This window comes from Amblyomma maculatum, chromosome 3 (genome assembly GCF_055883805.1).
Source record: "Amblyomma maculatum isolate TAMU_Amacu chromosome 3, ASM5588380v1, whole genome shotgun sequence".
Classification (NCBI taxonomy): domain Eukaryota; kingdom Metazoa; phylum Arthropoda; class Arachnida; order Ixodida; family Ixodidae; genus Amblyomma; species Amblyomma maculatum.
The window spans coordinates 156355026-156382531 of record NC_139346.1 but is presented as its reverse complement, the minus strand read 5'-3'; the positions used below and the strand labels follow the sequence as shown (position 1 = coordinate 156382531).

Genomic DNA, 27506 nt, shown 5'->3' with positions numbered 1-27506 from the left:
TGATGATCACCAGCCGATCATTCGGGATAACATGTTGTGAACGCCGCCTCCGCGTTCTTTTAAAAATTTGGGCACGTAAGATTTTCGCCCTAATAAACAAGTGGCCCTCTCGCTCTAAGCACGCTGCGGCAGGAGCAGGAAAACTGAGTTTTTAGAATTATCCGTCCTCTTTATAACATTTTGTCCACGATCGAGAGACACGGCTATCTACATTTACCGTTTGTATTGGCTCGTTTTCTTTTTCAATGCTAGGATGGCTTCTGTGCATTATTTACGGGTGCCTGAGCTTATCACGCTAACAAAATGGCCAAGACAAACTCTCCCTCACTTTTGACGGTCCAGGAGCACCCCATATTGCATATTGCAAAAGAACGACAACACGGGAATGCATCCATACAAAGCACTACTCGCGGAAAAATAAATGAAAATTCTTTTCGCGAAAGGACCGCAAGAAAAAAAAAATATCCACTCAATAATAATAATAATAAAAAAAAAGAAAAACGAGAAGTGCGACCCCTTTGGTTAGAGAGTATACGTACACATGTCGAGCCAAACAAGCCAGCAGTGCAGCGTAATAGCTATTTCTGCTTAGTACACGCGGTGCCGACCCCACGCAGCGCATTCTTCACCACACGGTTATTACTACCATAACCGCCCAGAGGAAAGAAGCGAGGAGAGCGCGCGCCAGTAAACAGGCCTCCGCGCGGCACGCACTTATCGGCCACGCGAGCTAGAGCGTGCCACGGCGCCGCTTCTTCGCTGGAGGCAGGTGTGAACGAACCCCCTCGCGAAAGGAAAGAAACGAGGCTGATGACAAACAAGAGCGCGTTCATTGACGCCAAGCAAAGGAACACGGCAGCGTTTTTCGATTGACGGGGCTCCACAATGGTGAAGAGCGGGACAAAAACAATGGCACCTGAGAGGCTTGCGTAGGCAAATTTCTGCGCAGTTTATTCACGCCGTCACCGTAGTGTTTCTCGTAACTCTTTAAACACAGTTACACCACCGGCGACCGATAAAACCGGTTCATTTTTGTGTTCCGGACAATGTGAACGTTCCGTCCGCGGTGACGCATCCAAAATCCAAAAAATTCTCCCCTGGACCTTTGAGGTATGGAAGCGGGCTCTCTCGGGGACAGGGGGACAGCGAGCAAGGATTCCGAAGCTTGCGCGCGACCTCTGCACGTCAAAGCGAGTAGAAAAGAAGGTCTCGGCGATTTTTAAGACGAAATTGGTTTATTTCTTAAAACTTCAGCACGTAGCCCTCCGTCGAGGTAAATCCAGGGGAAGAGCGAACAGAGTCGAAGAGGAGGTTTATAGGGTGAAGTTCCCAGGCTGCGATACAGTTTGTTCCAATGCGCGCCGAAAAACTGCTGCCCTCAGTCGCCTCGGAGGCGACGAACTTGAGTCTACATTCTAAACGATTACAGTTGCACGTTTGGGTGGACAACTCTCTCTGCCTACGTGCCCTCGACGTAGCCAGCCAAAGTTGTAGCAAGTGCACGCGACTGGAACGTGCGGCAAACTGCACGTCGAGTTTGAAGGATATCAACGTTGACATTAATGACGCCGCGAAATATTTGTTCGGGCCAAACAAGCAGCGAAATCAATTTTTATTTATTTTGGCACGACGTAAATTAAGGCCGCGCGAAGCTATAGGTGCTCCTTCCCAATTGGTCTTATAGGATTTATACACCATACATCAATATTCAAGGCGCGAACATCAGGCATTTTCTAACGTGATAGCATTAAGGGGACCCTATCGCGAAAAATCAGGCGTCGCCGTTGGCGTCGTAAGCCATCAGAAGAACAGATAGAACAATTAAAATGACACTAAAGCCCCGCCTTGTGCTGCTGCGTTAATGGTCCTTAAGGCAACAGGGTATAAAGAGGGTCTCATCAGCGGTTCATTTTGACGATGCAGTCACGGATACGGTTTGTTCTTTCGCAATCATGATCTTTATGTGAGAGACCACATGACACACATATAAACCATTGATTTATAACTTTCCCGCTAAAAGGGCCCCTTCTTGCTGTCGAATATACCCTAGCCCGAAAAGTAAGCTGGGTTCGAGCTGGGTTTGACCGGAGGTGGGAACTGAACCCAGGACCTTATGATTGCGAGACCTTAGGATTCACAAACCGTTGGAAAATGTCAGTTCAAGGTGTATAAAGGTGGACCTAGCGAATGGTCTATATTTGGTCCGCTAAAGCAATCGCGTTCTCCGCATGTTTTTGACCGCGGGAGCTGTGGTTATAAAGATGTCTGACTACTGTGCCAGAGTACCCGGGTTCGATCCCGACCGCCGGCAGTTGCATTTCGATGGAGGCGAAACGGAGAGGCGTGTGCTGTGCGATGTCAGTGCACGGCACCGTGTGCTATTATTATTATTATTATTATTATTATTATTATTATTATTATTATTATTATTATTATTATTATTATTATTATTATTATTATTATTATTATTATTATTATTATTATTATGCTTTTAACCTGCTACATCTTTAGGAGCCACCGGTGATTCAAGTTTCAAAACACTTCAGACTCGCAAGGCCTCCAGCAGTATAGTTCCTGTAGTCCGCGTTTAGGCCTGTTGAGAAATCTTCAACTGGCAATTTCGTTTGGACAATAATGGACCTCTGGCCATCGTTACGGCTTCCACGAGCTGTCAGTGTTGCAATCAACCCCCGAAAGGAACCGTGGAACAGCACAATGGTATGAATACTGTGAAGAAACTGTTCATTCTAGCCTTTTTCTAACTTTTAATCTGGCAACCTGTGTAAGATATACTCGCTCGACAAGGAGCAGCCTTACGGCAATAAACACCAGTCGTCCTTTATAACTGAAACAATGCATGGTGTCGTCATTTGTGCACGTCTCTAAGTTTACACTATACTGCGACTACGCCTGTGGGCTTCATGGGAAGAGACAGCACCGACGCAGACGGCCCGGGCGTCGGTGCTCAAAAGTGACGAGTTAAGGTAAAGAAAACAGAACTGTAATAGTGGGAACTTACTAATATGTAGTAGCAGTGTTTATAAGGGACTGCGGGAGATTACACACGAAAGAGCACAACCCTGCAACTGGACGTCTGTGGACACCTCAACCGCGCCGTGAGGGAAGGAAGGAAGGTGGGAGTGAAAGTGGAAAGAGAGAAAAAGGGGAGCCGTAGTGGAGGGCTACACAGTAATTTCGACCACCTTGTGATCTTTAACGTGCGCTGACATCGCACAGAATACGGACGCCTCTCCGTTTCGCCTCCATCAAAACGCAGCCGCCGGCCTCTTGAAGAAGTGGCCGCGTTTCAGTGCCAAACGCGGAGAGGTTTGCTGCTCGCGAAAGCGACATTTGGCATGGCAAGCTTAACGCAGAACTGTTGCGCCCGGAGCATCAGAGGAATGCGCCGGCTCTCATTACAAGCTGTATCGAGTTTTGAAAGAGCGCGCTTCCCGATCAACAAGCAAAACGTATAACCCTAAGAAACACACACACACACACACACACACACACACACACACACACACACACACACACACACACACACACACACACACACACACACACACACACACACACACACACACACACACACACACACACACACACACACACACACACACACACACACACACACACACACACACACACACACACACACACACACACACACACACACACGCACGTACACACACAAACACACACGCACGTACACACACAAACACACACGCACGTACACACACACACACACACACACACACACACACACACGCACACGCACGTACACACACACACACACACACACACACACACACACACACACACACACACACACACACACACACACACACACACACACACACACACACACACACACACACACACACACACACAAAGAAGCCGAAATACTGGGAACTTTCTCAGATAATAATAAACCAGCTCGGCGAGTATTTTTAGCTTCCCGTCTGTAGATCGGATGCATAGGTTAGGTTTGTATAGGGTTTAACGTCCCGAAGCAACTCAGGGTACGAGAGACGCCGTAGTGGAGGACTCCGGAAATTCCGACCACCTGGGGTTTTTTAACGTGCGCTGACATCGCACAGCACACGGGCGCCTTGCTTTTCGCCTCCATCGAAAAGCAGCCGCCGAGGCCGGGATTCGGACTTTGGGAACATGTAGTCGAGCGCCGTAACCACTGCGCCACCCCGGCGGGGTATATGTATATTGGCACATCATAGCCATAGTTGGGTTTCCGCCATAAAACCCCACATAAGGTATATGTACATGGGAACTACAGGAAAGGAAGAAATCATGTGTTTCAATCGCAGGATAAGCATATGTATACGGCAGAGACCTCCCAACCGCGGACGTTTCAAAATATATATGCCGCGAATTCACGCAACTTTAATAAACCCAAAAGGCACGTGCAAACCGGCAAGGACCACTGCGATTAAACCAATGCTCCTCTGTGAACAAACGCAGCGCAGCCCATCAGTGCGTGCTCTCTCTGAACGCATTTTCCATCTCCACCGGCGCCCGCAAAGGGGGTAAGCACCTCACATTTCCGCAGATGGCCAAAATTAGATCAAGTCGAGCGATAACCACGTATAGTGCCGTGTCAGCGACACCAGCCATGGTTGTGGCGCCAACGGGGTCACAAACCACGCGTCGCTTACGAAACACGTGGACCGGAGAGAACGCTCGTGTGCTGCTGATGAACACGGGTTCGACAACCCGTGCCGCGTTGTCCGCGAACCGTGTGTAGTCGCATATCGTTGAAAACCGCACGTGTCGCTCTCGGCCAGATGTAAGCGGGATGTCACACGCGTACACATGCAGCGCAATGACCATGTTCACATTAGGAAGACGTATTGCACACTGTTCAGCCGTCAGCGAGTAAATTTGCTGTGGGCAGCCGTCACAAAACATGAATTCCACAAAATCGATGCTAATAATGACGTTGTAGCAACGTCTTCAAGCGATCCCCTGGGGCCATTCTGGAAACATAGCGGCACATTCTGGAAAAATAGCGGAACATTCTGGAAACATAGCGGAACATTCTGGAAACATAGCAGTAGTTGTCGCGGGTACAGGTAGTGAGCGAATGCTAGATATGGAACGAGAGACGCATGGGATACCCAACGGCTTGTATACCACAGGTCGCGACGTATGCACGCAGAGAAAAGAGAGGGTTCAGGAGGCAAGGCATGGACAACCAGGCAGCCTCGATGTCATTGCATCGTCTCCTGAAGCATGATAATATGTGGTAGACAGGGGACAGTGATGATCCTTAGGTGGAAGGGGACAAGGTTAGTATTTAGGCTTTGGCAGTTCCACTGCGGGATGCGAAATGCAGGTGCAGATTCTTTGATTTCACATTACCCAAATTATCGTGCAAACAGCAGTCACAGATGCATAATACGTGCCACTCTGTCACCCACCTCCTGCGAAGGGTATAATTAAATACTGGTATCGGACAACAACATAACAAGCGGGACATCTTGCCTACGTTACCGCCATTAACATAACTTGACTAACAGAATTATGCACACTACCTCTCCCTTGTCCAGCAACAACTCCCCAGTGTCGCCTCTGCACTTAACTGTTCATACAAAGATTGCTTCCTTCTCCCAATTCATATTTAAAACATAACGCTATATGACACTTCTCCTTGCCACCCTCATTGACCTGCACAGCTAGAGACCACCGGACATGTACAATTATCTAGCCTTCTCCAAGGCCGCTGGCTATACTTCATCAATCCAGCATTTTCTCATCCCACCTCCCGCTTCACATTCCCAATAGGCTGCTGTCACCTAAACTAGGACTATCTCGCCTTCCCCGATGCATGTAATCATGTGTTGTTAACGCGCTGGCTTTTCGCAGCGTCAGTCTGTCAGCCGCCTATAGTTCATGTTTGTTAGCCAAGCCGAAACCATGTGGCCGCCTCTTGTTGTGTGTCTACTCCCGGGACCGCCTGTTATTGCTATTGTTGTGTCTGCCGGTGCACGCTCTGGAACTTCTTGTCTTCCTTCTTCCTATGCCCCGCCGGGGTGGCGCTGTGGTTAAGGCGCTCGACTACTGTTCCCAAGGACGTGGGATCGAATCCCGGCCTCGGAGGCCTCTTTTCGATGGAGGGGAAAAGCAAGGTGCCTGTGTGCTGTGCGATGACAGTGCACGTTAAAGATTTCCAGGTGGTGGAAATTTCCGGAGCCCTCCACCACGGCGTCTCTCATAGCCTGAGTCGCTTTGGGACGTCAAACCCCAAAACCCAACCCTTCTTCCTGTACACTCCGAAGCTGAGAATAACATTATTTGCTTGCCGACGCTGTGTGATGTGGTGACTGCTAATAGCGCGGCCTTCGGCCCCCAATTTGTAGCAGTAGCAGCCCTGAACGCAGGCAAGTGGCTCGTGCCTGTAACTCCACAACCAGACTGCGACGTACACAGAAGCGCGGTGGTGCTGGACACAACTGCCCTGGCGTATGCCATCCGCAGCCGCACACCCTTTCACCACAGTGACACACCTCCGGCTCGCACAGTCAATCTCCTACATGTACCACGCCGAAAATCCTCCCCGTTGTGCACACCGCCGTCGAATTCACCCAGTTACCCCTACTCCCACCAGTGTGCACAATATACAAGGACTTCGTGGACGCTATTCGCTCCTTACAAAACAACACAAGTCTCTGCAGACCTCCATAATGAACTTACTTAAGTACTTTCTCCGACAGAGATCCACCGAACCGGGACCCACCGCCACGATCCCGGTTCGGCGGCACTCTTGTCATGCTGGGATCGGAGGCGATGAGCTGACCCACACGCTCGCCCGCGAAACTACCCAAGCCCTCTGACCCGTGACGAAGCTCTGCGCTACAAACGCACCTTCGATATACGCTACATACAGCAATGTGACTACATTGACTCCCCAAACCCCACTCTAAACTCAGCATCACTCATACGTATATGCGCAATCTAAACTCCAACCATCTTCCCACCTCATATCGCCTGCACTTTCACCGTTTCCGGTCTGAACAGTCCCGTCCTAACCGCCGCTCAACATGCCTGACCGCTTGACCCCATCTCTCACCCAAACTCCTACCTGGAATACCCAGCTAGTATCGCACTAGACTAGTGCTCTCTGGTGCTATACATGCCCAGCAGCTTTTGAGAGCTTAATTCGTCGCTCTATAATAAACCTTTAATTCTCCCCCAAGGATAGGTAGACGAAACAAAATAGACAACGGTGCCGCATATACTGTGGGTGAAAACCAACACCGCACATGTGCGACTGGAGTGACCAGACATGTTTGCAATACCGATGTGACATAGAACGCCTCGCAGAGAGGAAAACGTCAAATTCGGATAGCGGTAGTGTATGTCCCTTCAACGACAAACACAACAAAGGCTCGATTGCTGAGCCAGGAGACCTGGGTTCGATCCCTGCCGCGGCCTCAATGAGAAAGAAAGAAAGAAAGAAAGAAAGAAAGAAAGAAAGAAAGAAAGAAAGAAAGAAAGAAAGAAAGAAAGAAAGAAAAAAGAAAGAAAGAAAGAAAGAAAGAAAGAAAGAAAGAAAGAAACAGAAAATCAGCCTATCAGACTACCAAAAATTAGAGGCATTAGCGTTTGCTGACACAGTGGCAACACGCGCCCCTGACACAGAAAGCCCCTTTACACAAAGTAAAACGACCTCCCAGACCGAGAATAAAGAACTCTAGAGCCCCGGAAAAAAAAAGAAAAAGAAAGACAGCCAATTTCGCAAACTTGATTCCCATTGCTTCCGCCTTATCTTTCTCTATGCGTGTCTGCTTACACGTCGCTGCACGGAGACGCCGCCGCGCAGGAAACGGTGACGACTTCCGCATGAAACTTTTTTTCGCTTTCCCTCCTTTGGGAGATCGCTCATAGGTAAAGGCGAAAAGCAAGGTACGTTTTATTAAAAGCAGATTTAGAATCGAGTTCACGCTCACTACGCACCGCCGTGGCGTATTTAGATTATTATTATTATTATTATTATTATTATTATTATTATTATTATTATTATTATTATTATTATTATTATTATCATTATTATTATTATTATTATTATTATTATTATTATTATTATTATTATTATTATTATTATTATTATTATTATTATTATTATTATTATTATTATTATTATTATTTGAAGAGAAGCTGATATAGGTTGTCGAAGCCACGCTACTGCTAGCGTAATTCAGCGAGTGCGTAGGGAAAAAAAAAAAAAAAGAAGATACGAATGTGAGAACACGTGGCTCAAATCCAGGGTGGCCCAAAATGAAAGGAAACGCGCAAGCGTGTGGCTTTCACGCTTCGCGAAGCGTTGCCACCGAGTGCGAGCAAGGATCAGCGCACGCGCAGAAAGCGCGGTCGGCTGCGCTTTCCGTGCACACGCCTCACCGGTTCATGGTGGCAGTGCTTAGCGGAGTGTGGCGGCAACGCATCGCGCTTTCCTTTCCATGTTGGGCCACTCCGCACAGTCGTCATCAAAACTACATGACAAGGGCGTGAGCGGGAAACAAATTTTTCGGCGATCTCGAGCAAGCCATTCGCTCGAAGTGACTGCAAGTGAGGAGCAGTCGAGCAGGCTCCGTCTGCTGGCACCGATACCAGGTGACCGTGAAGCGAGGTAGGGTCCCAATACATTCGCTTCAGTAAAACGGAGATTTGAGCTAGTTGGTGCATATTAGCGGGATATAACAGAGCTGAGACTAGGGACAATAGAAGAAGACAGGGCCGGCGCTGGCGAAGAGTATTAGCTCGTCAGAAAGTATCCTCCAGGCTGACATGCGCCAGATCGATCCCATGTAATACTGGGGATACTTTTCGACGAGCTAATACTCTTCTTCCAGCGCCGGTCCTGTCTTCTTCCATTGTCCCTCGTCTCAGCTCTGTTATATCCCGCTAATATGTACCAACTATAGCTCAAATCTCCGTTTTACTAAGTTTACTTGTAGATTGAACCCTGTTCCTGTGTTAATCCCACTTTATTTGACAACCATGGGCTGTCCTGGCTTCGGTAATCGTCCTGTGTGCTTTTAAGGCGCGGCTAGCCTCCTGACATGCAAGACGTGCATGGCACATGTGAGGCGGGCTGCTTCCGTAAAAGTGTCACAACCCACAAGATGTGCCGGATAGTAGTGGTGGCGACAGCTACAAGGACTGCCTCTGGATAGCATGCGGCCAGGATGAGAAAAGGGAAACAACAGAAAAACAGAACAGAGCCAGTTCCGTCTTCTTTGTTTGCCCCTCGTCTCAGCGCTATTCCAACAATACATCTACTTCACAGCACGTGCCATTCGGGAACTTTCGCTGCAATCGTTACACATCCGCACGCATCAAGGCTCAAAGCATGTGGCCACTGCTGAGTATCCAAACGCCACGACCGTTCAGTCGCCGCTGCGGGTAAGGAGCTGATTAATTAATTAATTAATTAATTAATTTATTTATTTATTTATTTATTTATTTATTTATTTATTTATTTATTTATAGGAAAGGAAAGGCACGGTAACTGTCTCACTTGATTTCTGTGTACACCTCAACCGCGCCGTAAGGGAAGGGAGGAAGGTGGGAGTGAAAGTGGAAATAGAGAAAGAGGAGCCGTAGTGGACGGCTACGGAGTAATTTCGACCACCAGGGGATCTTTAACGTGCGCTGACATCGCACAGCACACGGACGCCTCTTCGTTTCGCCTCCATCGAAACGCAGCCGCCGAGGTCGGGTTCGAACCCGGGTGCTCCGGCACAGTAGTCGGGCGTCTTACCACTGCACCACCCCGGCGGGGCGGTAAGAAGCTGAGGAACGCGGTGTTCGGCAAACTGGAACTGCCTCTGCTTAACGAAGAGGCGCCCGTGTGCTGTGCGTTGTCAGTGCACGTTAAAAATCCCCATGTGGTCGAAATTACTCCGGAGCCCTCCACTACGGCACCCCTTCCCACTTTCCTCCTTTCCTTTACGGCGCGGTTCAGGTGACCACAAAACAAGTGTGAAAGATACTGCACACTTCCTTTTTTGTGAAACAATTATTATTAACGACTGCTTTAAAATGCTCGTCGTGCTTAAAACCAAGGATATAACTCCTCCATGCAGCTTCTGAGGCTATAATCCCCGCATAGAGACACCAGTTTGTGCATGCTTAATTTCACCTCGTGTCACCTGCACACCTCGCCCTGTATACAGCCACGTTAGGGTTCGGTGCTGTGGGACTTAAGGTCGGTGGCTGAAGTCGTCGCAAACGTTGACCGTTGTAACGGAGGGGGTCCGGGGAGATGAGGGGTCCATGTCGACATAAGTGCATTTACTTCCCGCGTACAGCTGATCGTATACCCTTCCGCCCCGTCCATTTACTGCCTACAGCGCATCGCTTACAACCAACGACGTTCGCAAGGCCTTCCACAGCTGTTCCGCTCAAAGCACTGCAGGTGGAACACGTCACGCAAACTTACAATCGCGCGCAAAGTGCCTGCTATGTGCAAGCTCGGGAGGTTTTCTTTTTTTTTTTTTTTTTCCGCTGCTCGTCTTTTTTAATCTTTCTGAGCACAGGCACAGTGAAAAATAGGTCATTCATTTGTATCTTTTTAAACGCTTCAATGTGTTCTCGGTGGCAGCCTGATAGATATTCAGCTGCACTGGCTCTTACTTTTCATCAGAGCGGAATGTTTTTTGCACAACTGTAGAGAACTGAGCTGGCCCCGCCAGCCGAGCTGTTTCCTTTTTTTTTTTAGTAGGAACGCTTTTTTGTTTCCGTATATGTGTATCCCTCACCCTCATGTTAACTGTGTGCGCGGAATTTTAGCAGCAACTATGCGTTTACACGAAAGCTGTACGTAGCGAAGGGGAAAAGAAAATATACACTCTTACGTGCACCTTTACTTCCTGGCTCAAGCCCCAAATTAATTCGAAATTACTTTCACGTACGAAAATGGGCAGTTAATAGAGGCGATCCCCTCGCCGTAGACAGTGGCATAGTGGCTAGGGCCGATCTACACTGCTGAATACGAGGACGGTCCCGGCCACGGCGGCCGCTTTTCGATGGAGGCGAAAAGCAAGGCGCCCGTGTGCTGTGCGATGTCAGTGCACGTTCAAAACCCCAGGTGGCCGAAATTTCCGGAGCCCTCCACTACGGTATTCTTTGTAGCCTGAGTCGCCGTGGGCCTTAAATCCTATAAACCAAACCAAAATACCAGCGTGGTTCAGAATGCGCGTGCATATGCAAATTAGACGACAACCGACGAAGCTCGATCCCAAGACAATCACCGACATGTAATTTATTTCTAGAAAACAGGCCACTTTGAAATTCAAAGAGCGAGATCATTTGCAATACACAGGTTTTGGCTACAGCAGATGTGCGAGCTAAATGCTAAAACTAAATGGTCGGATATACCAGTACCAAATATTATATATGGTGGCCTCTTGAATGCTTAGCCAAGACAGCCATTTCCTCCATCAGTGCATTCGCAGTTAATTAGGATATAAAACGGAGTTTCAGGAAAGCGTTCACTTAATCCATATAAGTGAGAAATTCGATTCATCAAAGTCAGACAAAAAGCAACAAAAAGGAAAATTGCAAATGAAAAAAAAAAAAAAAAAAAAAGAAGAGTGAGTTGGATTGCGTATGAGTGGCATCGATTACTTTTTACTTTTCCACAGTTTGAGCCAGGCGCACAGTTAAATATTAAATTATGCATGCGCTAAAGAAACAAGGTCACCGAATACTTCTAGAGATTGAAAAGAGTAGCGTGGCACTTGTTGTTCAGGAGAACTTTAGGCGTGGTTTGGGAGTTTCGTGTCGCATGACTGGTTCCTCCTGATTAAACAGGTGGGGATTATGTTGAATGTATCGAACTGTCGCAAAGACTTATAAAGCTTGGCAGCAGGGCAAGTCGATGACATGTAATTGTCATTTAATTCAGAGCCATTTAATTGTTTCGGTGCTTGAGTGTGAAGCTTATGCAGTGACAATTACACGACAGATGGCGTAATGTGCAACAGTCGCTTTGCAGGAAAAAAAAATTAACAAAAAAAAAACAAAAACAATGTTGCAGCCTATCTCGTAGCACGAAGTATAGGCCTACGCGTGATTAAAATACAAACATATTTAGTCCCCCCCCCCCCCCTCCCCTCCTTTTCCCCGCCCTAGAAAAAAGACACAGTGCGCGAAAAATTTTCCTTTCCGAGGGGAGACTGTCTATGCCACTCCCCTTCTCCCCTCGTTCAAACCTAACTAAATTCCTCCCATTTCGCGCAATCAGCCGTGGGGGCACAGTGAACCAGGCTTGTACATGTTACAGAAAAAAAAGAAAATTCCAAGAGCACTGCGGAATCTACACTGCAGAAATGCGAAAGCCTGATCGTTGCTGCTGCATACGGTGCATCCTGTTTGCTGTCATTATCATTGTCAACTAAATGCGCAGTCCCTATTATCGCTACTGTCATCATGGTCATCGCTACTATCATCCTCACAGTAGACAAGGAGAATTACGATGAGCGTTTCACGATCCTGGGCGTGGCGAATTTGTTCGTTCCATCAGCCTAAAAGGATTTCGCCATAATAAGTAACCAATTACTTTTACTCTCTCCGAAATGTAAGTGGTCAAAGTACTCAAGTGCAGTCACTGAAAAGTGAGTGAACCGTTAAACGAAAGCGATCGATTAATATTGCACTGCTTTCCTTTTATCTTTTACTGCCTTAATACAAACCTACTCGGACCATACAATGAACTAGTGCGGCTTGCTTGAGAGTTTGCTATACACTGTTAAATCTTCAATTGTATTTGGAAGTTGTCGCCGCTAATTCTCCTACGTTTCATCGTGGGCAGAACAAAAGGTATACACTGAACACTCGCTCAACGTATGAGCTGCAGGGAAGCACACTATTATGGCATATTAACACCTTGCGCAACAGTTCGCAGTTTCATAATTAATCAATGCTTTTTGATAGTAATGCTTCCCGTATCCAAATGCGGCATGAGCTCCAACAAGTGCGCTTCGAACTCATGAAGGAACCCGTGAAGGAGCCACGCGGAAAGACGCTCTCTCTCTCTCTCTCTCTCTCTCTCTCTCTCTCTCTCTCTCTCTCTCTCTCTCTCTCTCTCTCTCTCTCTCTCTCTCTCTCTCTCTCTCTCTCTCTCTCTCTCTCTCTTTTTTTTTTTTTTGCCGCCATCCCGCGAGGCGGACGCCCGGACGGCAATGCGAACTTGATTTCTTTTTTTTTTCTTTTTTTTTGTGAGTTTTCTCTGAGAAGCAGACAGTGATCCAATAACAGTGGCACGACGATAGTCCGAGAATCGCTCACAGTGGCGGGGTTTAAAAGCGCTATCTTATTTCCAACGTCGTGTACGCAAGAAAGCTTTGCAGCAGGTTGGGACATTGGCCTGTACTACTTGAAGAAACCGGTAGCTACTCAGCCCACTGGAGTGCCGGACCGGTGGCCTAGTGGTCCCAGCAACATGCGCGCATTCGAGAGGTTCTGGGTTCGATCGCCAGTGCCGTTGATTTTTTCTTTCTTTCTTTTTATGAGCACAACGTTTCCCGCAGCATACAGTGCACTGTTCTTCCGGGATGAAATGATTGGAAAAAGGGCCCTTGGCCAACCTACCCTTCCAAAAATCTATATGTTTCCTTACACCATGGAACGAGGCGCGTCCCATGCTTCATCATAGGTACTATAGAAGGCATTCTCGAATTATGATTTTTACCCTTAGTTCCGCTTATGTCCACGGTTAATGACGACACGCAGAGTACATATGCACCGTGGAAGTAGAAAAAAAAAAAGTTTCTTCCTTGAAACTTGGTATGGCGGGAAAAGGTCACACTGTCGTTATCTTGTTCGGGGAAATGGCAGTTCTGAGATCCCGATTTTTCAGTTGCATTGTTAATCGCTTTTACAACAGAAACTTAATGACGTCCCCGTGTGTCAAAAAAAAAAAATGTGCAAGAAAGGCAAGGTCCACAAGAAACATACACAGCGCCATGTGTGGGTCTTGAGCATTTTTTTTTTTTCGCCCTCGTCTTTACTGCGCTGATCTTTTTTTTTTTTTTTTTTCCCTGTAGAAGCCTACATACATTTCGTCATAAAGCTACGGAACACTAGCAGTATACCGTCAGCTCCAACGGAATCATTGCCTTGCACGCTTTCTTCAGTTACACCCGCGCCTTCGTGTTCTGTGTGGACTCACACCCTAAGAATACGGCGCGAAGAACGAGGACAAGAGATAAACACACGACAGGACCAGCGCCAGTGAATCATGAACCAACTAGCCCACGTAAGACTTCTTTTGTGTTGAAACCGCAGGCCTGAATATAGTGCGATATAATACAGCGCCATCTGACAGGAGAGCGGATGCGTGATATATTTCTCGGGACGGTAACCGTCGTAGGAGACGACGTGACCTGCCCGTGGCACGCTTCTCCGCGGCCGGTTCGCTGTCAATTCGCCACGATAGAAACATTCCCGCTAGCACTAGTGTCGGCCATCAAGTTCAGGTTCTCAGAGCTACAGCGTTTAATGAAATCACTTCTTGGGGGAAAAAAAAAGTAACTTGGTTTGGTTTGTGGGGTTTAACGTCCCAAAGCAACTCAGGCTATGAGAGACGCCGTAGTGGAGGACTCCGGAAATTTCGACCACCTGGGGTTCATTAACGTTCACTGACATCGCACAGCACACGGGCGCCTTGCTTTTCGCCTCCATCGAAAAGCGGCCGCCGAGGCCGGGATTCCATCCCGCGTCCTTATGAACAGAGTCGAGCGCCGTAACAACTGCGCCACCCCGGCTGATCACTTGTAATCGACTATATGAAAAAGTAACTTAATTACCCGAAACACTACCTTTTGAAAAGTGCAATCGAATAATTATAAAATTGCAGAAAAATGGAAATCATTGAACTAGTAACGCGTTACGTTCAACTAGAGCGGTGTATTCACTACTCAGTCCCACTACCAAGTCGAGGGATCGAATTCCGGTCAGGATGGTCGCATTTCAATGGACGCAATGAAAAAGTGATGATAAGATCCGCAACCACGCACGCACACACAACACCACGTGACACCGCCATTGAGCGAAGCCAGCTAAGCCAAAGAGCCATAACCAACCGGCGTATACCGGCATGTCTTCCTGCGTGGTTTCGCAAAAGGAGAAGCAAATGTTACTGCAGAATATCGATCGACCACGCAAGCGAATGGAATCCTGCACCCTGATGCAAATACGAAGCGTCTCGCTTTCGCTGGCGGTTAGTAATTCCGCAACCCTACCTATACTTTCCGGAATCCAGATCGACAAACCAGCTTTACCAGACCACGCGCAGCGTCCGACGGTCGGAATGCGGCATTACCAGTGACCCGCCTCCTCCCATTACACGTGCACATGCACTGTTCGATATATAACTCAGCGACGACACGCAGGCGAAGATGCTTGACAGGACTGCAAGGAGACAAACTTACGAACTGTGTAACTTTAGTGCCAAGCGAGTGGCAAAGCAGTTACACGCGAAAGGCATTCGAAAGAGGAAAACACTGTCGCGTCATACGGCTAGAGGCGGAGCTTTCTTTTGTGACGGAGCGCCACTTTTTGTGACACGCCGTGAGATGCCCTCTTTGGGGTTCCTATCGGGTTATAAAATGAGTAGATAAATATGGTAAGGTTACTAAAAGGAATGCAACATTTTACTCGAGATTAATTATCTGGGATAACTATGCGTAGCGCCAGACCGTCTTCAATTAGAATTCATGGTTTTCTAATCAGCGGAAAATTTTGCGCTAGCGGTTTCTTCTAAGCTGTCTGTCATCTGCCGATACGAGCATAATTCAGCCTCATTAATTACCACGGTTGCATTAATTTATACATTTTTTTGGGCGAAGGAACCAATTGCGCTTGCGACTAGTTGCCTCAATCTGATGCTTCAAGTGGGTATATATATTATATTTATCTACTGAAGCTTCATATTGCGGCAACAAGTCACAAGCACAATTTCCTTCACTTCAAAAATTTGCATAAACTAATTCAAACAAGGTAATTAATGAGGCTGAATAATATGCATGTCGGCAGATGACAGACAGCTTAGAAGAAACCACTCGCTAGCGCAAAATTTTCCCCTCATTAGAAAACCATGAATTCTAATTGAAGGCGGCCTGGCGCAACGCACGGTTCTTGCAGACTGCCGGCTTTATGTAACGCGACATTCTGTCTGCCTTAGCTCATACAGAGCCGAAGGTAGAAAGATGTTTGCAAAATGCGATACAGCAGAGTAAAGCTACAGAAATAAAACTTTGTAAATATGAGAAGAAAAAAAAAATGAACTAAAGCCAGAAGAATTTTTTTTTTTTTGTTCGGTTCGACATTGTCCCCCTCAATGAGGAATTAGTTTTTTCGTGAACTCAATATCGACCGCGACGATTGGGACGAAATTTCGAAACAAGCGATGAAGCCGCGTGTGTCTACCGCGCTGCCCGACCTTCACACAAGGTAAACCTGACGAGCTACCTGACGTCTATAAACGTCTCAGTCGTTGCCCGCAAGCAAGTCCGTACTCACTTCTCGCTTGCTGAAAGAGGAAAGGTCCGGCATGTTCCCGATTACTTTAGGACAACTCAAGAGTGGGGTCTTCCTTTTTCGGTTAGTTGAGCGCATGCGGGAAGTTTGTGACGTCATAACCAGGTCATTCCGAGCATGCACCATCGTCTCAGCTTCGGTTCTTGTCCTAGCTTCGATTGCTATTGTTATGTAATTCCGAGGCGTTTACCTTGCAATCATAACTGTTTATTGCAACAGAAACAGGGCAAGCCCAAGAAATGTGACGCGATTATGAACTCAAAACGCCCAAGTAAGAAAAGGCATTTGTTCTTCAAAGGTTCTATTTCCATATATATAAAGAAAAAAAAAAGCGTCATCCTTCACTTGACAATTCTGCAAATCCCAGAAATATTAGTTCTCAACTTTCGTGAATCTTTAAATCAGCCGAAATTACAGCTGTCGTGTGATAGATGCTAGCACATTTTGTTTCGCAGCCCGTAACGAAGCGCCTTGAGCTGTCACAACAAAGCATCCATTTGTGATTTATTGCACGTTTCTACAACCTTGCGCAAGGAAGCTTTCGTCCGTGCTGCTGAAGAGATTCCGCAATTAACATGCGAGCTAGAGCACCCTGACTTAATTATTCATAGTCCTCGATCCTCTGATGCGTCGCGCAGTGCCCGGTGCAACGCAACCTCTTGGTGACATTCAGCGACCTTCCCACTCATCGCTCATATATGATTCGATTTCGGGAGCACTGAATACGTACACGTCAGCACTTTTGAACTCTGAACAACCTTAGTTTCGCACGCACTACGATTAAGGAACTGATTTCGCGAAGCTCACCTTAAGGAACTGATTTCGTGAAGCTCACCTTAAGGAACTGATTTCGTGAAGCTCACCTTAAGGAACTGATTTCGTGAAGCTCACCTTAAGGAACTGATTTCGTGAAGCTCACCTTAAGGAACTGATTTCGCGAAGCTCACCTTAATGAACTGATTTCGTGAAGCTCACCTTAAGAAACTGATTTCGTGAAGCTCACCTGGTAGCGTGCTTTAACAGCCCTGCGTGTCGCTTCCCTTTTAACCTTGAGAATCATAAGACCAAGTAACTCTCAGCAAGTCACGAGTTATATTTGCATACTGTTATCGTATCCACATCTGTTCTTACATTTTCTTTATCGAGGTTTCCCTTAAGGCAAAGCAGCAGCTTTTTTTTAATGTTTGCGCAACCAACGCACCGCACTACCGTTGCGGAGCTCTCTGTCTGTCTAAAAAACTCCAAGCTCGAGGACTGCTCATTAACTGCGGAATACTGACTCAGCTACAGAACGTTTCCAATATCAGCCAGCAAAGCGCCCTGCAGAAAACGATTTAGATACACTGAGCGTGCAAGGGAACGCCCTCGGTTTTTTTTCGCCGTTGCTCGAGGAAAAGTTGAGACGAGTATATACCCGCATAGGGCGAAGGCAGACCGCGAAATCACGAAAGTCGACTTTTGCTGCTACTTGGCTGGGGACTCGCACTCTTGGAGCTCCAGGAGTCCGTGCAAGTGGTTAGAACGAATCTGGACCGCGATACCAGAACGGACACTTTTGACCAATGCTGAAAGCTGTTCTGCGAAAGGAGACAGTACTGACCGTAATGGCACGAAGTAAAGACTCGAACGATGCAGCCATGCACTGCCTATGGCTTGGCAACCACTTGTTTTCGTTGTTAAATTCGCACGTTGCTTGAGATCGCAGCCACAAATGCGGATTCAAGGTCGCATGTAATAAGGAACGAAGAAATAAAACAAAATGCAGTAGACTGACAATTAGTCTTTCATACGCAGTCGCTTTTCACGAGCTTAAGCGATACTCCAGCTGACGCTTTTTGCGCGGGAAATAACGGCCCGAATCTTACGTCCGCCTCTTCGAGTTCGAGCAGATTTGGCGGGAATCACCCATTGGTAAAGTGACCAGCATATTCCGTGTGCGATGCTTAACTGCTAGGGGCTCTGACCTCCACACTACAAATGCGTCAGCTTCTGTCAAAAATATATAGGCCACCGCGTTTGCTTCAATGGACGTGGTTGAAAGGTTGAGGAGGATTCGCTTCTCAACTTTTCCAGAACTTAGGAGTTCCACAGGAGTTCCACCACAGGAGACCCACTACAATCTTTGGTTATGACTCTGGCGCGCCGGCACGACCTTGGGTATAACGTCATTCTTGCTGTCACACGAATTAAGCCACGGGTCTTCACTTGCGATGTGTCACCAGATGAAGAAACTGCTTCACAACACACAAGCATTTCAAGATCGGCTCTGACTTAACATACGCGAACGCGACAATGTTGCACATGTGGCAGGACACATCTTTTTTTTTTTCCTGACAGGGCCATAGAACAGCCATCTATGGACTCTCTAGTGATATTCATTTATGGGGTTTCCTTCTACCGTGTGCTCCACCGCATTGCTGTCCGCTATTGCTGTCCGCCAATGCGCGTTAAAATTACTAGCTGTAAAAAGCCAGACTTTAACAAGCATACAACACACAGTTGTAATAACCACTGTGATCACTAATCACGGTGAAATAAATTCGTCGTATGAAGTCGTATAGGGCTCGCTACAGTACAAACAGGCATAGAGAGAACAAACTTTTCTCCTGTTTCTGTAGTAGGATGCTGCTATAAAAGAAAGAGGATCTTCTTTATCAGTCGGGGAAAAAAAAAAAAACTACAGAAAATTGTCTGTTGTCACGAGAGAATTTATACGCATTTTTTGACAGTTAACCTGTCGTGAAAAAATAAATTTCTATAATAGCATCATAACTTTCCATATTCACAACAGAAAAGTACTACAGAAGTTAGAGCATCAGTGGCAAGTAATACAGAAAGTTCTGATGCTTACGGAAGAACTACAGAATAAGTTGTATTTTAGACACGATCTTGTGGTGTTTTTCGACTGGGTTAGACGATCCGAAATGTGCATTCCCATTCTTGCACAAGTAAGCGACATCTGATTTAGATGCTAAAAGCAGCTCATTAGCCTCATTTCATGCTCAATCATGAGTCCGACAGGCATCGAAGTTGCATGCATCCTCAGCCTCATGTTTAAATGGAAATTCCGCTCGCGGTGTCTATAATGACGCGCGGTTGCATCGCCAATTATCGATCGATAACAGGCAATTCCAGCAAATCTGAAGGTTTTCCAGTGTACCCTTATTTCCTACAGAGTTACAACGAAATTATCCCGGACCGATTAAGCGTGCCAGTGAAACTTTTTGCGCCCCTTAAGGTACAGAGGTGGGAAAACCGGTGCTTTCTGCGAAAAAAAAAGTGTATCAGTGAACGCGATTCGTGCACGGCGTCCGAGTCCTAACGACGCCCCTTCAAATAAAATGGAGATCTAGATCAGTTTTCGCAAGGACAAACGCATTGACCTACACGGGTAAATTATAACAAGGCAAATCCGCGGCGCCCAACGTCAGCGGTCCCGAGACACCTATAGGGGGAAAACCTTGCAAGAGGAGAGTGCAAAGCGTGTTTACTTCTCGTCTTCTGGGCTCGCTGAACTGCACACCGCGAAAAAGAGAAGCAGCTCCGCAGCGGCGGCAATACTAGAAAGACGACACGGTTATACGACATTCGAGGCAGTCGGTCGCCAGAGAGCAACACTATGGGCGCTCGAAATCGAAACACAGACGCAACATCACGAAATTCCCGTGTCGAAGGACAAAATCAAAGATGTGAGGCGGTTTTAAGCCAGCATAAAGATAAGAATAGAACAGAATGAAGGAAGCGAAACTGCGCGCGGCGGTCACATCGTCGACGCGAGCGCGTCGAATGTCCTTCGAAGCGGTGAAGGAAGAGCGATTACAGAGGGCGGACTTTCCCGACTACAGCAACGGCGGACGGACAAGCGGTCCTTCCCTGCTTACGGCAGTTGCTCGCCGCGGCGGTAAAAGCGTAGCCTATTTTCCGCATGTGATACAATGTGCGCTAATATTTACAGCGTCCTGCACAGAGGTTCTTTTCTTTTTCTTTTTTTTTAAAGTTTCAGACCTTTATTAAGAATGACGAAAACGGTAAGGCGTACGGTGCGTTCACTGGTTGCATGCTGGAATCCGCTGACACAAGACAATGAGATAACGACTAATTACGTATTTAATTCGAGACATTACCAACCACGCACCTATACCGCAATAATTATCTCTATAATTATTGGGGACAAATGCAACTCACATATCTTCAAATATGCTGCAATGTTCTGCGAAAACAAGGCGCGGATCTCGTTACGTTCGCAACTGATGAGTGACGCTGTTTCTGCACCGAGGAAAGCAGGCTAGGACTTAACATCATAGCTGCAAAGACTCCATCGATAACTAAAATTTGAGGATTTTTACCCGTAATCCCATCCGTCCGACAGGGAGAGGATAGCGTGAAGTATACTGACATTGCCTCAATTGCTAAGTATATCTCCGCATTACATCCAACCTTAGACAACAATGTCAAAAACAGCTCGGCGAATTTTTTTTTTTTTTTTTTATTCGAGAAGTCATCAGACATAGTGAAAAGGGAGCGAGGAGTAGGAGGAAGCTAGAAGAAGGAGTATAAATAGGTCTCCCTTAAATAGTCGCATAAATTGCCGATAAACTGATTGTTTAGCGCCCTCTTTCTGTAGTCACAGTCAAGGTCCCACCGCAAGCCTACTTTCCGTAGGTAGCACTGTCTCTGCTTGAGAAGCTGCCGACGCTTGTTTAATCATCACCCGCGCTTCGAAACACTCCAGCGAATAAGGTGTAAAGGTGGGATTGATCGGGTTCACGATGGAGGTTGTAAGTTGGGTAAAGGACGCAGTGACAAGTACTCTGCTTCAATCGTGAGTTTAGGTTTGGCTGGTTCGGTTTATGGGCTTTAACATCCCAAAGCTACTCAGGCTGCGAGAGACGGCGTAGTGGAGGGCTTCAGGATCCATCGTGAGTTCAGTGAAGGCTTGGTGGCAATAGTGTTACTGTCAAGGGTGTCATGCATGATATATCGCCCAGTCTTTGCAACTCTATAGGCACCTAAAGAATGTAGTCAGGCGCCGGTGCGCAATGCTTCTCCAGTCCATATCTTTGATTAAATAATGGAAATGACTTTCGCCCTCGCTTATGTAGTGTTTCATGCTGTTAACGTCTTGGAGAGGATCACTGTATACGCGTTCCACTCGTCTCACGAAAGGTGACTGAATACTGAAGCGGCCGCAACCAAGACCGATCAATCGCGAAACACGCCTCCATTCCCCCAGTCTTGCCGCGTCGCGCAGGTGTACCAGCGGCAGCGATAGCGACATCGCCATCGAACGCTTCGTGTGGCGAGGAACGCCGCTTTATGCGCTGACCATGCGCTAGACGTGTACAGCTGGCAGATGTCTGTGCTCTTTAAACAAGTATTTCCACGCGGGAAGCAAAGTACCACTCGCAAAGGTAAATGCGCTTCTATATTTTAATCAAACACTAACCGTGAAATTCTCCCAAGTTACGCCAGAACAGCATAGTTTTGCAAGGGGTGGGGACAGTCTACCCGCATCTCCTCACGAGTACTCCTACAGAAACAGAAATAGCTCGCTCTATGTGCCGTGCCACGCACGTGCACGTGTTTTTAATTTCAATTCGTTCACAGGAAATGAAAGGCGCGGTAACTGTTTCACTTGTTTTCTGTGGACACCTGAACCGCGCCGTAAGGGAAGGCAGGAAGGTGGGAGTGAAAGTGGTAAGTGAGAAAGGGGAGGCGTAGTGGAGGGCTACGGAGTAATTTCGACCACCTGGGGATCGTTACCGTGCGCTAACATCGCACAGCACGCGGACGTGAGGCAGTTACCGCGTCTTTCCCTTCCTATAAATCAATCAGATTGTTTGTTTTTTTAAATCAATCCTCTTCGTTTCGCCTCTATCGAAACGCACGTTCGCCATAATGAAAAGTGTAGTGGACATATCGCGGTATTGCATGGTGACTCACAATGATCAAATTTATTGCAGGTGAAGCGTATTCGTACACAGAAACTGCGCAACGAATGGAACGGCACGAATGTCACGCAGGGGAAAAAAAAAAAAGTAAAATGACAGCCAACATGGGAAAACTCGATCCCGTCAGGCCTTGATCTAAAAGCGCGACTTCACACTCGCAGGTCAACGCCGACGACGGCTGACTAGCGCACGAAAGTGCGACGTCCACTGGCAAGCTTTGCGCGCATCGCTCCCTTTTGATGCCCTATGTTTCTAGCATTAAATACCTTAGCTGTGAGTCAGCGCTAGACCCGTGTCTATGCTTTTTTCTTTGTTTTTTAAAGTTTTGCAGTCGCGTTGACATTCATCGTAATTCATTACCAACTTGACCTATTCGCCGCTCTACTTTTATGCCTGCCAGAACGGTCGGATGACAGGCGGCGCATACGACCGACTGAACGCATGGATCCCCTTTATTATCCACGGATGACGTCACAAAACTTCAGCCCACCACAGTCATGCAAGGATTACAGGCGTGACAGCGCTTGAATGCGAGATAGGATCGCTTGCTTACCACACTACACCTCGGTTTTCCCTGCGATAATATATACCACATATACAAGTTCGTTTGTGTAGCCTATTACTCCCCCCCTTATTGCTTCTTTCAATATAATTGAAGTTGGCCTGTATCAGCACATTATGGAGAAAGACGCTACTTCTCGTGATATAGGCTATATGCCACTATTCACTCGCAGACGGTAAAGGCGAAGCCCATTTCTGTCTTGACGTCTGGAATAGAGTGGCGAAATAAAAAATCAACTGGATTTTTTTTTTTTCAATAAAAAACGGGTTTTTTCATGACGCATAAATACGCACGGAAGTAAAAGCATTTTTTTTGTTTTTATTAATAACCGAGTGTCGAGCGGAGCTATATACTCGCCGTCTTTAAGGCGATGCACTTATTTGTTTCCACGATGCAGTCATATGCTTCGCGATAATTAAACGTTTTATAACAAAGTATATAGGTTCAGTCCCGTCCAAAGCTCCTACAGAAGCCCACTTATTCGATACCGCGTTTGTACGAAGAGACATTTTCCTATAACAAAGTGTAATAAACCTTCCCAATCAATCACACTGATCACTGGAATTCCTCCAGTCTCATCTTTGCATGCGGCCCACAGCGAACTCGTCTTGCTTCTTTGGCTCTACGTGCAGTTTAGCTTCCGTTTTCACAGAATCTTTAAATTAGAGCCGTTTGGCAGCGCGTTTGGAGCCGTTGACAGCATCGCCACTGCGCAGTCTTCACAGGGCCGATCTATAGTGGCGAAAAGAAAACGCGCAAAACACGTTCTGCTGCCCAGAAGGGGTCAATTTAATAATAAAGCATCTGGGTGTATGCATTCTGGATATGATACAATTTTTTCATGCGATGAAGTATTGCGGCACGCGTGTTTGTGAGCAGTGCAGCGGACCGAATATGCAGGACAGGTATTTGCGATTAAATCGCAACCGCGCGCGCCAAATTTTACAGCGACCCGTATCTGTTCCGAAATCATGAAAACGGAGCTGAATATTCTGAATATATATCTCACTGTCCTCAGCTACATAGCTCTTCTGAGCGTCCGTTTTATAGGCGCTAGATCCTATGCGGACCGAGGAAGAAATGGGCGCGCATTGGTAATTAAAGTACGCATTGGTAATTAAGGTGCACTTATTCGTTACTTGCGCATGTGGATGGCTCCCGTATAACGCACGTAGACGGGTCGTTGAACGCTATCGATGTGTTTTCCCCGATATAAGCAATGGCATCCGTTGGCATGCGGCTGTTTCAAGTAACGTCGATCCCCGTTATAACGAATCAACGTCCACAACGAAGAAGACGCGGAGCTCCTTCGACTTCGTTACGATTTACGACGAGGTTCGGCTTCATACGCATTTCTTCCCGCGAGGCTTCGAGATTATCTGCGACGTTATTTTAGATGGCTCTTACGGGGGCTGGAACTGTACATTCTTCTGCGGCCGTCATATATGGCGTGTCGCTGTATACAGCTAGAATTCGTACGGCGTGTGCAACAAGTTTGGCTTGCTGGTAGAGTCAAGCTGTAACAACCAAGCAAATATACAGTGTACTCCAAAGTGCACGAAACACGCCCATCATCGCAAAACGTTTGGCAACCACGTTGGGCCACCACGTTGGGCCAGAGCTTGCAACAACACTTTGTGACGACCTCGAAGCCACGAACACAAAAAAGACACCGCCCGCTACGCCGGTGGTCCCTAAACTGAAAGCGCGGCAGTTTCAATATATAACAGGCCAGTGCCATTGATCTCGCTACTGTGTAAAGCAGCCCCACTCCCTCGGAAATTATAGCATCCGATAGCGAGCAATAACCGCACCGAAGTTTCGATAGCCACCGGAGGTCCGCTGAAGCGCACCTCTCGAGAAACTCCACAGTCACTGGCAATGCGCATTTTGTCCGCTCGTATCGCGGGTAGCGAACTCGAGGTAGCCATCGGACGCATACTCTGTCGCGCACCTGGCAGCCGCCAGCTGCGATGAGAAGCAGTCCAGACGCGACCGTGTCCAAGGACTCCGGAGGAAACTTCGACAGAGCGCGAGCAAGTATACATAAACAACACCCCGGCTGTCCGCTCCGTAATAAGCCACTTTATTAACAGAACCTCTGGGATTTATCGCACAGCCCTCCGTGAGTAATGGACAGTCGCACGCGCGCGCATGTCTCGATAAACAAAACAAGGAAAGCAAACTGAAACGGCTGGTTAGAGAGCCGCCGCACCTGCGGACTTCTTTCTCCCCGTCGCCCAAGCTGCAGCGACGAAGTCGCCAAGGGCGCCAAGACGCGTCATAAAAGCGCGCGTCTTGCGAACAAGGTGGGCAAATCCCTCGCCGCGCTGGCGGCCGAAACATCGATCGAAGCAGCCGATAGGGCATCACTCTCCGCTCAACCGTCAGCGGCGACGAGTTGCAGGATTTGCCGAAGTGTGGGACATGCCCGAGCCAAGTCCCGAGCAAGTGCCGTGGCCAGCAGAGGACGCCGTGACGACATATGCGACTGCGAGTAGCGTGTGCGAACGTCCTATGTCACGGCCCGCTCTTCCCGCTCTTCGGTGGCGTCATCAAAAAGGGCACACACGCGCGTTTGAGAAACCGATTCTATTTTCGCTTGAGCAGCCGCGCCCTCCTCGCTGTTCGGCTTAATTGTCGTGTTTCTTTTCTTCTTTTTTTTTTCTTCATATCTTTCCTTCCATCTCCGCTTGCGCAACGTATATTTAAAGCTCGGAGAAGCATGCAATAGCGATGGATGCGTTCTTTCAGTATTCATTTTTTATTATATTATTTGGGCGTCGAGAACGTGAACCGCGTCCTTCGGAGATAAGGGGCATACGCAGTCAATGGGGTACGTGTAGTGTCATGGCCGAGCCCGGAGGGCGCGTGTATAGAGTACGGCCCAACCGCTGCATTTGGGGAATACTTCTGCTTGGATGTTTTCGCGAAGCGCTGGTGCGGCCCCGCTAATTGTCAACTCCACAGAAGCGAAGTACTGCGTGGTGGGTGTGCATCTTGGATTGAACGCCCACCTCCAAAACACACACACACACACACACACACACACACACACACACACACACACACACACACACACACACACACACACACACACACACACACACACACACACACACACACACACACACACACACACACACACACACACACACACACACACACACACACACACACACACACACACACACACACACACACACACACACACACACACACACACACACACACACACACACACACACACACACACACACACACACACACACACACACACACACACACACACACACACACACACACACACACACACACACACACACACACACACACACACACACACACACACACACACACACACACACGCACGCACGCACGCACGCACGCACACGCGCGCACACTAAGATATAGCCGTAAGCTAGCACGTTATGTGAAAGATAGATATGAAGTCTACGGGTAGACTGCTTAACACGAGATCCAATGGTCCCGGAGGGCTGCATTCCGCTGTCACTCTCCCGTATCAAAGAAGAAGCCCGACCGGCAGCACCTGCCAACTTACCCATTTCCGTGGTCTCGTGACGTCACAACCCATTGTGGAATCAGTACTCGGTCATGTCCCCAGGGGCATGCCTGTGATTTTTCGCACACAACGCAGACTGTCGGGTTCTAGGGGGAACGGGACCTATTACGCTGTACATCGCTTTAAAATTGGCGCCATGTCAAGAATATGGTGGCAAATTCTCATTTCATGTATACCATCGGATGCCATCGATCGTGCTTGAAGACTTCGGTGCACAATGGAGTTCAGTTAGGATCGAAAGAGACCGTGTGACTGGGGTTACTAATTCGGCAGCGTTAGGGGCCCCCCTCCTACAGAAAAGCATGCGTCGGCGTTGGCGTTCTGAACGAAAAATCGCGCGCATGTCTCAGGCCGGTGATAGTTGGTAGGTGACGTGGCCGTGCACTGATTGGTTGCGTGCACACATTCCGCCCTAAACGTACGACGCGATAGCCGCCTGTGCTCCTAGTTCAAGCATTCAGTTGTAAAATTTAATACTTCACGTGAAAGAACATAGGACATATATGTACCCTCTTCGTTATTCCCGAGCCGCACAGGCGTGCCTTGAGTGACCTTGTCAGTATCGCCTACAGTTCGCAAACCTAATATCGTGGTTTGGGATCCCGCCGGAAGCATACACTTGTTGACACTTTCCATTAAGCGGAATTAGTTATTTATTTGATTTATTTTAACAGCAGTGTAATCCTTTCAAAAGGACGTGAGAAGAACCGGGAAATATACAGTCTGAAATGCAATAGAAATTCACCAAAAACACACGGTTTCATGCAATGAACAATACTCAGAACCTCTTCATGACAAGAAGCAACGTTCGGTAAACGGTGAAGGCTTCGTTAATGCTAAAGAA

At 47.5% G+C, this 27506-nt stretch overlaps 1 protein-coding gene and 1 long non-coding RNA gene across 2 annotated transcripts in view; one reads left to right on the top strand and one right to left on the bottom strand.

Annotated features, from left to right (window-relative positions):
* LOC146196567 (transducin beta-like protein 2) overlaps positions 1-27506 on the bottom strand; it is a 262041-nt gene that overhangs the window by 133445 nt on the left and 101090 nt on the right. The gene's annotated exons all lie outside the window — the stretch shown is intronic.
* On the top strand, positions 21692-22610 carry LOC146196568 (uncharacterized). Its single transcript, XR_014706123.1, has 2 exons — positions 21692-21977; positions 22530-22610. It is a non-coding gene; the product is annotated as an uncharacterized LOC146196568 (long non-coding RNA).